Below are 10,999 nucleotides of genomic sequence, written 5' to 3'. Positions count from 1 at the left end.
GCGCGCGCGCCGCTGCGGGCGCGCGCCGAGGAGGTGACTGCTGCGCGCGGGCGGGGGGGGCGCGCGCGTGTGCGCGGGGGAACGCGCGCGGGGCTAGGGCGGAGGGGGACACAGACGGGACACCCATAGGCTGAGGGGAGCCCCGGGGCGCATGCGCCTTCGGCCGCTGCCGCGCTCCCCAGCCGCTGCGCACCTCCGGCCGCGGCGGGCCGGGGGCAGCGCGGAGCGCAGGTGAGGCCAGGCGCGCTGCGCATGCGCGGCAGCCGGCGCCCCGCGGGGCTCAGGTGAGGCGGCGCACGTGGAGGGAGCGCGGGGCCGACCGTTACTCCGCTGAGGTAATTAAAGCAGCCGCCCTAATTGCAGTCAACTGAGCCGGGCGAGACTGTGGCGAGCGCTCCGCCGCGCTGCGGCTAACCCCGGCCCGTGCCTCAGCCTTCTCTGTGGGTGTCCTCGTCGGTGCGGTGAAGGCTCCTGGCTGCAGCTCTGCAGCTGGGGGAAGAACGGCCGTCGTGGGACCGGATTGCTGCCGAGTCTCGGTCCTCACGGGTGAGTAAGGATAATGCCTCACACAGCGGCTGCCGTGAGGGAGCAGCTGTGGCCTCCGGATGGGCAGCACCTTGAAAGGGCTACGTATCATATGTGGTGCTAGAGCTGCCCCTCAGGAGCCAGGTAAGTCCTTAATAAAGGCCTCGTCAGCAAGGTCCCATCTCATTTACGGTTGTCAGAGGTGTCAGTCACTTCTGTTATTATGCCAAACCCCAGCTCCCACTCGTTCAAACCCTCCTCTCCCCTTAAAATACTAATAACTACTTAACTCTGGCCTGTGGTTTCTTGATTACACCCACCTGCAGGGCCTAGGCCTGGTGTATGAGAGAGATGTGACAAGAAGGAAAAAAATATTTTTTCCTAGTAGAGCTCCCAGTTGGTGGCAGGTATGGGGCTTCTAAAAGGGTGTGGGGAGGGTCAGGGCTGCTGCTTTGCAGGCTGGCACAGCATTTTGCAGTGGTACCACCTCTCCCAGGAAGCTGCGAAGCTTACACCATATCCCTGAAAACCACTGCTGAGTGCTGTGTAGGAGGGAAGAGCACTGCTGTGGTTTAGGTTTGGCGATGGTAAAAGAATTAGAGTAGCAGAAACAGGAAAACGGGGAAGGGTGCCAGCCTCTTGGGTAGCTTCCCAAGGACTTCAGGAATCTTTTGTGCCCTCTAGCTTTGGCTCCCTCTTGCCCACTCAGACCTGTGTTCCTGTTGTAGTCCCCTTATTTAAAACCTTTTGTCTGCAATCCCATCTCTACCTGTGGTTTGTTTCCTCATCTGCTTTGTTTGCTGCAAATGCCCCCCCTAAAAGTGTAGGGCACTTGATTTGAGGTTCTGTGAAAAGTCCATACACTGTCACTCCCCTGAAATGTAACGTTACATGCCTGTGTATTTGACCTGCTCTTGATTATTGAACATAAAACCCATATTTGAGCTCCCTGTGCAGAGCAGGGATTGGGCTTTCAAAGTCGACAGTGAAATAAAAGCGGCTGGGTAGGCTGGGGAAGCCTTATGGCACAATCGGAACAATGTTGCCAGTTCTCTTCCTTGCCCAAGCAACCCCTGCTGTGGGGGCATGGGAAAGGAGCAGAGAGAGCCTGGTGCATTTCACTCTGACCAGCCCCATGGGAGCTCTTACCAGCTGGTCTCTTTCAGAGCAGGCCCCTGGCTGTTCTAATCTCTGCTGGGACCTGTGTATAGCTGGCAAGGAAAGGGATAGTCTGGGCTTTGAGAGCATGGGCACCACTCCATCTTAGCCCAACAGCCTTGTGCAGTGCAGCTTCCTGAGGAAAAATAGAGGATGTCAGGGGGTGTGGTGCTGCTGTTGGTTAGCTGTATGCATGTGAAGGATGTCATGTCATAAAATCTCCTGCCCTGAAAAGGGCCGCAAGAAAAATGGGGACCTTTTTCTTGGAAGGTAAATGAACAAGACAGCAGTGACAGAGCCCCTTTTCCAAATGGGGGACTTCAGCAGAGGGACAACTGGGAGATGCTGGGAGACAGTGGACACACAGATGACGAGTAAAGCCATTAACTGTTTCAACATCCACAAAGGCGAAGCTGCTGCTGGTGTCCATCCATGGGGCACAAGTAGGCCAGGGCCTTGATGATCTCTCTCCAACGTGCAAGAAGAGCGTTTAATCTCTGTTTTGCTGTTCCCTCTTCTCTGATGCAGTCTGTGGTCTTCTAACCTGGCTTCCTTACCCTAGGCCTACAGCAAGAGGGTCCCCTCCTGTTGAATGTCTACTGAAGGATTGCAGGGGCCTTTCCTGATAAAGGTGCTCTGTATCCTCAGATGATGTCAGTGAGAATGATTTCACTCCCTCGAAATGAAAGCTACACTGAGACTAAAAGGAAGTGTTAAGTCCCTCATTCTTGTGGACACCATGACTCTCAGAGGGATGTTTAAAAAAAAAAAAAATCGAGGACTAAATACAAATATCCTTGGACTCTGAAGGGCTTCTGACATGCTGAAAACAAAGCTTGTCCTCATGGCCCTGCTTGTGTCCCATCAGCATCAGTGGTGGCTTAGGGAAGAGAGAGCTGCAGAGGAGAGTGACCCTTCCTAGCCTTGCTGTATGGTTTGGCTCCTGAATTCCCAGGACACCCAGCAGTCACACACTTTCTTCCCTGGGTGTTTAGTTAATGGAGGGTGACAGCTCCTCGTGCTGCTCCCAGGGAGGGATCCAGCTGAGAGACTGGCTGTGGCACTGAGCCCTGTTCCCACAAGGAAGCCTGTTTCAGCTGTTTACGGCCCTCTCTTTGATCTAGCTTTTGACATGAAAAGACATGTCAGCCAGGTAGAGGGAAAGGAAAAAAAAAATGCGGGAACAGCCCCACATCTCTGCTTGTACATGATCTGCTCCCTAGCACACACCTGCCTCAGCCACAGATCCTTATCAGCCCTCTGATTTCCTTGCTGTCATCTCTGCTTTCCCTTCACACTGGTGTATAACTTCTAGACACAACTTTCTGCACTTTGTTTCCTGCTCAGTAAGACGCTGTGGCTCCCATGCCCCTTCTCTCTGGCATTTTCCTTATTTCTACAGTACAACCAGTGTGGGAAATGCCTTCGTGTCCTCCTCATTGCATGCAGTGCCAGTGACGGGTGATACAGATCTTCATTTCCTCCCTAAAATGCTGCACTGTTACAGCAAGCAGCTGTTTGCAGCTCACTTCAGAAGTAGCAGCCATACAGCTGTAGGTGACTTTGTCCCTCCCTGGAAATCAGATCTTTTTTTCTGCTAAGCAGCTTAGGCCCTTTCAGGGTGAAAAGTACAATAAAAGTATGAGAATTTGATGGGCCAGGGGCTGCAGACACACTGGAACACAGCGTTACTCACTTGTGGTTTTTTTCTAGGGGACTAGATGTTCTAGACCTGCTAAGAAAGCAAACAATGAGTATGAGTATTGCTGAGATGCAGCGACCTCTGTGGTGGAGATAACCACTAGTACCAACTGCAGAATGGCGTGGGAAGGAGAAAAATCAGATGTGAACTCCTGCTTTTATCAGTCAATAATTTTCCTGTGGTTTCATGGCTTTGCAAAGCTGGGTGTTCCTGAGCAATCCCTGATCCACCTGCTCTGGTTCTTTTATATGGCTTTCAGGCAACAAACCAGGGCTGGAATCCTCTTGTACAAGATGTCTGCCTGGTCTGGGGCCTGCAGTCCCACATGAGCTGTGCTTCTGAGAGATGGGGCCTAGTTTACAAGAGTTCTTGGCTTTACTCGGGCAGTGATGGCTCTTGGCTTCATCCAAACTCCTGCTGTGATGATTTCTTGGGAAACTTGGCAGCCAGTGAACCAGGCCTTCTAGCCCTTCTTCTTCCCACAGCCAACAGGGAGATGGGCTGCCTTCCTGCTGTCCTACCTGCATCCTCCCATGGTGAGAGGTGACTCTTGGTGCCTTCTAGGTGCTGGTGGCAGGGTTGGCACTGAGCAGGGTCAAGTGAACAGCACTAGCCCTTCTCCACATGCTTGATGTTTTGCTGAGACCTCCACATTGTAACAGTTCTGTTTTGGGAACAGCCTGAACTGGGCATGACCTGACACTTGTCAGAATGCAGTTGCAATTGGGACTTTCCCCTTCCTCAAGGGGCGAAGGCCCTTGGAGCTAGGTGCTGCTCAAGGATGCTGGTAAAGAACAGGCCCTGCCCCACTAGGAAAACAAGCCAAGTGTGAGAAGGGGCACAGACAGGGTACTGGCACCTTGCTGACAGTGTCTGTAACCCAACCAGTTGACTCTCAGATTAATGCTTTATCTTTTAGGGATCCTGCTGTGTCCTGCAGAATTTAGGATCCTCTCAAGCAATGGGAGAGGAAGCAACAGGAAAACAAAGGGGGTTTCCTGCTACCTCTTGACACAGGAAGCCCTGCACTGTCTGGGGGAACCACCACCACTGAGTGCAGAGATGTTGGGCTTTGAGACCATACCAGAACAAAGTAGAAGCTCAAGCAGACAAAATTCTTGTTCCCATTCTCCCTTCTCTTTCAGTAATTCAGTGTAAGGCCACAATTAAAGATTTAACTGCCTCCAAATAATACATCAGAGCTAATACCCACTGTTATCTCCTTGGGCCCAACATCAGACCTTGAGAGCAGCAGAGTACAGGCAGAGTTGACATGCGCTAAAACACCTGAGAAGCAGACCTGCAGTCTGAGGTACCTGCTGGGGGTACCAGTAGCTTTAATTCTGCCCACATTTAACCCACCCTGTATGTATTTTAATGCTGCAAGCAAGCACCTGGGTGCCGAGGGGCAGCATTCAGGGACCCAGCATGACCAGCTGGTTTCAGTGTGTTTTTAGAGGGCCTTGTTCATGAAAGGCTTGAACTCAGGCTGGGCAGGGCAGCAATAACATCCTTATGTAATACATAAAAGCCTGGCTGATTCATGTGTGGGTTAATAACTTTCTTTGGTGTACTTGGGGCAGGGTACCATGACTGTGTTATCAAAGCTGTTAGCCTCTGCATAAAAATCATGCCACAAAAAAAAAGTTCTCTTTGGGTAGCCTTGGTTTTGTGCTGCTTTTTTTTTTAATAAAGTAAAATACAGATTCTGGAATATGGCGGTTGGACAAGAGCAGGATGGAAGTGAGGCAAACTCTCAGAATTGGGCTTTTATTGTCAGTTTAATTGACTTTGGTGTTATGCTGTAATCTCAGGAGGTCTTCCCAGACTGTCTACATAAGGGAAGTTCTAAAGTATGTGCTGGGGAAATTGTTAAATGGAAGCATCACCATAGCAGGCTGTTCGAGGCATTTCTGTTCTTGTGTTAAAGAGCACCTCTGCTCAGATCAGCATCAGCCCCTACCAAAGCAGTACAAGCAGCATCTGTGTACCTTGGCTGGTGAGGAATGAATGTGTTTAACCTAGAGTCCTTTCCATTCAGACCCAATCTTCCAGCCTAGCTTTTTATGTAGAAACTTATCTCTGGGTTTGAGAAGCACCTACGGAAAGCTGTGCTTGGGAGCAAATACTATGTCAGAGAAAGAGAGCTGTATTTACCAGCTTTGTAGAAGAGGCACTGCAAGACTTACACCCATGAAAGTCACATTTGAGTTAATGTCTCTGGGACAGACTCACCTTGTTCAGGCTTAACCCCTGCTTCCTTCCTGTTCTTGCCTCTGTTGAATATTTTTAACCTACCACTTCAGGGGCATCCTGCACACACTCTCCTCTAGCCTCCCTTCCTGCCCTTCCCAGCATGGGGGACATGAACACACTGGCATCTTCCACTGACACTGCCTTCTGCACTGCCCTCCTGCAGCTCAGTTTGGGACACAGTTTCCCATGCTTATGCACAGCTTTGGCTTGTCAGAGATCAAGGGCAACTCATTGCAGGTCTCTGACCCAGTCCAGACCAGCATCATGTGCATATCCAGTGTGGGGAACCCCAGATTCTGTTTTTACAGCAGCAGTTGAGCTCAGCCTCCTGTGGGAGCTTCCCAGCCTCTCTAGTTCCTCTCCTTTCTCTGGATGTGTTCAGCAAGAACTGGATGTCTGCTCCACTAAGTCTGTTCCCCATAGATACGTTTTTTATTGCGTTCTGTGGATGGGGAAAGTGAACTCAGACCATATTTTTCTAAAGACATCAGATGCTTGTCTTTCTCTGAAAGTTTGTTCTGCATCCACTAGCTAGAGTACACTTTATGTCCCCTGTCAGTCACCCTGATACCTCCCTAACTGTGACAGTCCTCTCCTGCTTCACCAAGTAGCAAACCAAACCACAAAGCATCAAGTCATCCCTAAGTAAACCCGACCTACCTCCAAGAATTACACTAGTGTCAGGACTTGCTGGAAGTCAGGTCAGTTCTGCTGGTGGAAAACAGGCCTGTGAGCAATGTCTCAACCTCCAGTTGCTGCCTGGTGCCAGGCAAGGAATAACTAAACGAAATTTGGCCCTAAGAGTTGCTCCCCATCTTCCAGCCAAGCTTGAGCTCCAGCCTGACTTAAGACATTATTTCCTACCTGCTTCCACAAGTGCTTTCTCCCACACACCCCACCACATCCTCTGTTTCAGGACAGAGGCATTTTCTGCTAGATCCACTTGGATATAAACAGCATAAAGGAAGCAATAAGGAAACTCCTCCCTATCCCTTACTCTAACCACTTCAGACATACTGCCAGCTTGCTCCAGGGTACAAATTATCACAAACTTGGGGAGCTTCCTTACCTGGAGAGACTTCAACTCTGGTGCATCAGTGACTGTCTGGGAGTAGATGCCCATTTCAATACAACAGCCATGCTGCAAATTACAACTGCTCCAGAGTGCCTCTTCAAGTGGTTGCTTTTGGTCTCCCCTTCACAAGTCAGGTAGGCTGGTTATCTATTAAATAGGGAGAGAGCACAGAGAGAGAGAGAGTGAATACACAGAGGAAATCGGGCAGTTTCCTGTTTGTTTATCATGAACAAAAGCTTGTTTGCCTGAAAGTTGCTAGTGGGCCAGCCCAGCTGCTGTGACTGGTGCAGAGCTGAGCTCTTTGACTAGCATGAAAGGAAGAAATAAGGCAAAGTCTCCCAGGAAGGAAAAAAAAACAAAACCAAAGGTCTTCTTGGAGCTGAGGCAAAGCAGTGGGCAGGGAGATTTCACCTTGGCTTGCAGGGCTCTGATGTGTGAAGGTGGCAACCAACTGCTGTTCTTCCATCTCAAGCAAGATGTGCATTCAGCCCCCCTCATACAGGGCCCTTTAGTTGCCCCACGAGGTCTTACATTGCCCATTACCAGCAGAATTTTCCCAAAACCTGGTCCCTGTAGCTTACTTAGGTTTTGGGCTGTATTTAGACAAATACAAGAAATACAAGTTATGAGTCTGTGCTGGCATTAATCACTCTGGAGCCACAAATCTACGGGGCTTCAGATTTAAAAACTGCCAAGCTTTTACCAACACTGGGTCCTCCAGTATGAATTCATCATACTAACGTTCTGGACCCAAAGACTCAACGCTCTTCTAATGTCCAGCTAAAAGAACTTGCATCTCTGAAGTCATGCCTAGACACTTCTGTTGTTTCTGTCCACCCTGAATTAGCAATAAACCAGGGACCACCTTTGGCAGGTGGGAAAGGAGGAATGCTCAAAGGGCTGCAAGGAGACAGGCTGCAAAGCCAAGCCAGCCTGGGACAGAAAAGGAAACAGGCATTTGCACCTTTCATTGTGCTGCATTAGGTTAGAGGAGTTAAAAACTGGAGCTGGAAACACTCAGCAGAGTGAAATGGGCATCAGAAGTTCACCAGGACAGCCCCGCACGGGGACTAAACCCTTGTACCTGCCCTCCTGAGCAGTACTGTCCATCTGACGGCTCTTGTGCCAGCTGGTGCTTTTTCTTCCTCGCCTGGAGACTGTGCTATTGTTTTTGCCCTTGTCCATGGCCACTCCTTGCATCCTCTGCCCAGGGCAGGATGACCTCCCTTCGGGAGGCTGAGGGACACCCTTGGGTCCTTGCTGCCCTTCCCACGTGGAGATAATTGCTGCTGCCATCTGGTGGGAGAGCAGCCCACCTGCCAGCCTCAGCTGCTCCAGCATGGATTCATCTTGCCTCTGAAAAAGGTGACCTCTTTGCAAATGTCCTTCCTGGCTAATGTGGTCTGTCAGAGTTAGCAGCAAAGCTATAGCCTCCGCCACTCACGTGCAAAACACACCCGGCCCTGTGACTTTGGTGCCAAATGTAACAATGGCACCATTGGAAAATGGAAGGATCCAGGAGTACATGGTGTGGTGCTGGCGTAAGTCAGCTCTGGGGATGGAGAGCCTGACAGAAGGACGTTTAATTCTGGCTAGCAAACACCCAGGCAAAGGTCTACGGTAGAACCTTTCTCCAAGTAAATTTTTGGGCTATTTTAGCTGAGTTCCTTAAAGAAGTGCGTGCTTTCTTCAGCCCAGTAACACATCCAGCCTTGCTGGGGGAACACTGGCTCTATGCGATCATGCTGTTTTTTCTCCAGAGAAAACCAATTTCAAACTAATTTGATGGGGGGATTAGAAGTTGTCAAATATACTAAATTCAAAGTGTTTTGTGCAAATAGGTGGCAAAAGTGAAGAAAACCTGACCACATAAAGCATCCCCATCCCCAAAGCAAAAGTTTTAGCATGGCTGCAATCCCTAGTGAGTAGCAGAAGGCCCACACAACAGAAAACTGGTGTAACTACCCAGTGGAGGATATTCTTCAATCAGACTTTGCCATTAATTTCAGACAGTGGGAATCCAGGCATGACAGCCAGACCAGGGGCCCATGGGCTTTTCAGTTCACAGAAAACCTGGCATTTCTCCACTTCCCTTCCAGTGGCATCATCCAGCTGCCTCCCACCTCTGATCACAGCTCACCTTGGGCTGAAGCGTCTTACCCAAAAGATGTGGCACATAGTGGTCATGGAATACTATCTCAGAGACAGAGGTTGCTCCTCCACGTGTGGTCACAAGACCGTCCCGCTTTTGCTTTCTCCAAGAATAAGGTGAAGGGGGAGATCTGCTATTCCTGGAGCATCTCCAGCACCTTTGTATGCAAAAGAGTTGTGAAGCTGGCAGCCCTTGCAATAGCTCTGCCTTGCAGCTGGGAGCCTACCTCCACAGGCCCGCAGGGTGGCAGGTGACCATTCACAGCACTAGGCTGATCACATACCTTACACAGGTTCTCTGGGAGGGCAGACCAGGACCTGCACAGCAAAACTCCTTTCTCTGCCCTCAGCATGAAACCACAGGCCTTGACCCTCTCTTATTTCTCCACCCCAGGTTGTGCTCCACTTTCAGGAGCGAGTTTTTGTTACTGATTATTAAGAGCAACAAAGTTAGAAATGCCAGAGAGGGTGGGGATACCTTGTTTGTTCGAGCAGCAGAGGCCTGCCTTATGTTACCCAAGCCTAGAGCTCTATTTATTGCCCTGACAAGTAACAGTGCTGAAAGCCAGTGCTCACACCCTGCTAATACCCTCTGAACAGTGAGAGGGAAGGGCCAGCATCCTCGGAAGCAAGAGTCCAGCCTTGGCCAGGAGTGCCAGGCAGGCCAGCCCTTGACAACACTTATTTTTGTTTTTACATCAAAGAGGATGCCAGGCAGTGCCCACTCACTACCGTGCAGTGCTCTGAGCAGTACCCATCCAGCAAGCAGGCAGCTGTTTCCTCACCCACTACCCCTGTGCAGCCCATGCAGAACTTTGTCCTGATTTTAGGGTCACTGTTCCCATCTGGAGCTAGACAGCTCCACGGTCCACACACTCTACAAGGCTGAAGAGCAGCTATAAGCACAATACAAACAAGGGGTTTGGCTAGCACACACCAAGACAGCTATAGGTTCACCAGCAGCTTTGAAGTCTGATAAGCTCCATGGCAGCTTTAGGCATTGAGTGAGGCGGAGCAAGGGTATAGGAGCAGTTAACAGCCAGGGAACATTTGTAAAAATAATTACACCCAACAGCAAAGAAAACTGATTTGTCAGACCCAGGGGCCACTCTTAAAGAGCCTCAGCCACCTCCGGAGAAGCTAACAGCAAAAGCACCAGGAAACACTCCACACACCACTGAAAATGCAGAACTGGGGGTAGAAGCAATGCAGAGCCACAGAAGCTGAGAAGGGATTTCAGATGCACTGTTTTGAGCCCAACACCTGGTGCATGATACTAACTGAAAGAAATGCAGAAAACGCTAAGGGAGCTTTCAAAAGAGCCTTGGGAGAAAAGTGGAAGCTTCTTTACAAGTGTCTGAAGTGGTAAACCAGAAGAATAAAGAACAAGAGCACTGGAGAGGGAAGAGGCCTGGAAGTTATTTGGGAGTTATGGACCTGACTGTTCAGCTGCTGAAAATAGTTTGCAATCTCAGGCACCTCATCACTGCAAGAGCATATTCTGTCCAGCAGAAAAACCAGGCAATCTTTCCATTTTGAGGGGAGGGCAACAACTCAAAGCAGCTATCGAATGATGAAATGGGCCCACCATTAACAGCAGCTTTCCCAAGAGCTCAACATCTTCAGGGTAGTGATGACACCCACCTAAGACTGCATTGCTCAGAAATAACAGACACCGTACAAGTGTCCTATTATCTGCAGGATGGGGATAGTGGTGTGCGAGGCTAGTACTGTGCCTTCTGACAGCTGCCAGCAGGTTTGAAGCTCACTGTAGGCTGTATCTGGTACAATACACCCGTTTTCTTTCCAGTAGCATGGTGTTGCATCAAATAAGCACCCTGGAAAATCTACGTACATGCAGTAACCAACAGCCTGAAACATGCACGGAAAACAGTTAAAAGCCCTCACAATAACCTCAGCAAAGTCAGCCTTACCTTGTTGCAGGAATTCAGCTTAAGAATCATGTTTTGAGCTTTTAAGGTGTCAGGAGCAATACCTATTTGCCTGTGCTAAGTGACTTTTATCCAAATAATTAGCACAAGTATGAGGTGTCTTGCTCCACCGACCAAACCTTTGTTCTTCTGAGATATCAATAATAAAAAAACCTAACGCCCAAAAAAACCAACCCCACA

At 49.8% G+C, this 10,999-nt stretch overlaps 1 long non-coding RNA gene across 2 annotated transcripts; it reads left to right on the top strand.

Moving 5' to 3' along the window:
* Positions 1 to 263: 263 nt before the first annotated feature.
* Positions 264 to 10,999, top strand: LOC308055565. Of its 2 annotated transcripts, none has more exons than XR_013924564.1 (2): positions 264 to 546; positions 8,816 to 10,999. It is a non-coding gene; the product is annotated as an uncharacterized lncRNA (long non-coding RNA). The 2 variants fall into 2 exon arrangements; XR_013924565.1 differs by lacking the exon at positions 8,816 to 10,999 and adding an exon at positions 1,954 to 2,332.

This window comes from Falco punctatus, assembly GCF_963210335.1.
Source record: "Falco punctatus genome assembly, chromosome: 19".
Classification (NCBI taxonomy): domain Eukaryota; kingdom Metazoa; phylum Chordata; class Aves; order Falconiformes; family Falconidae; genus Falco; species Falco punctatus.
Note: the sequence above shows the minus strand (reverse complement) of the source record. Positions and strands in the feature narration are given on the sequence as shown.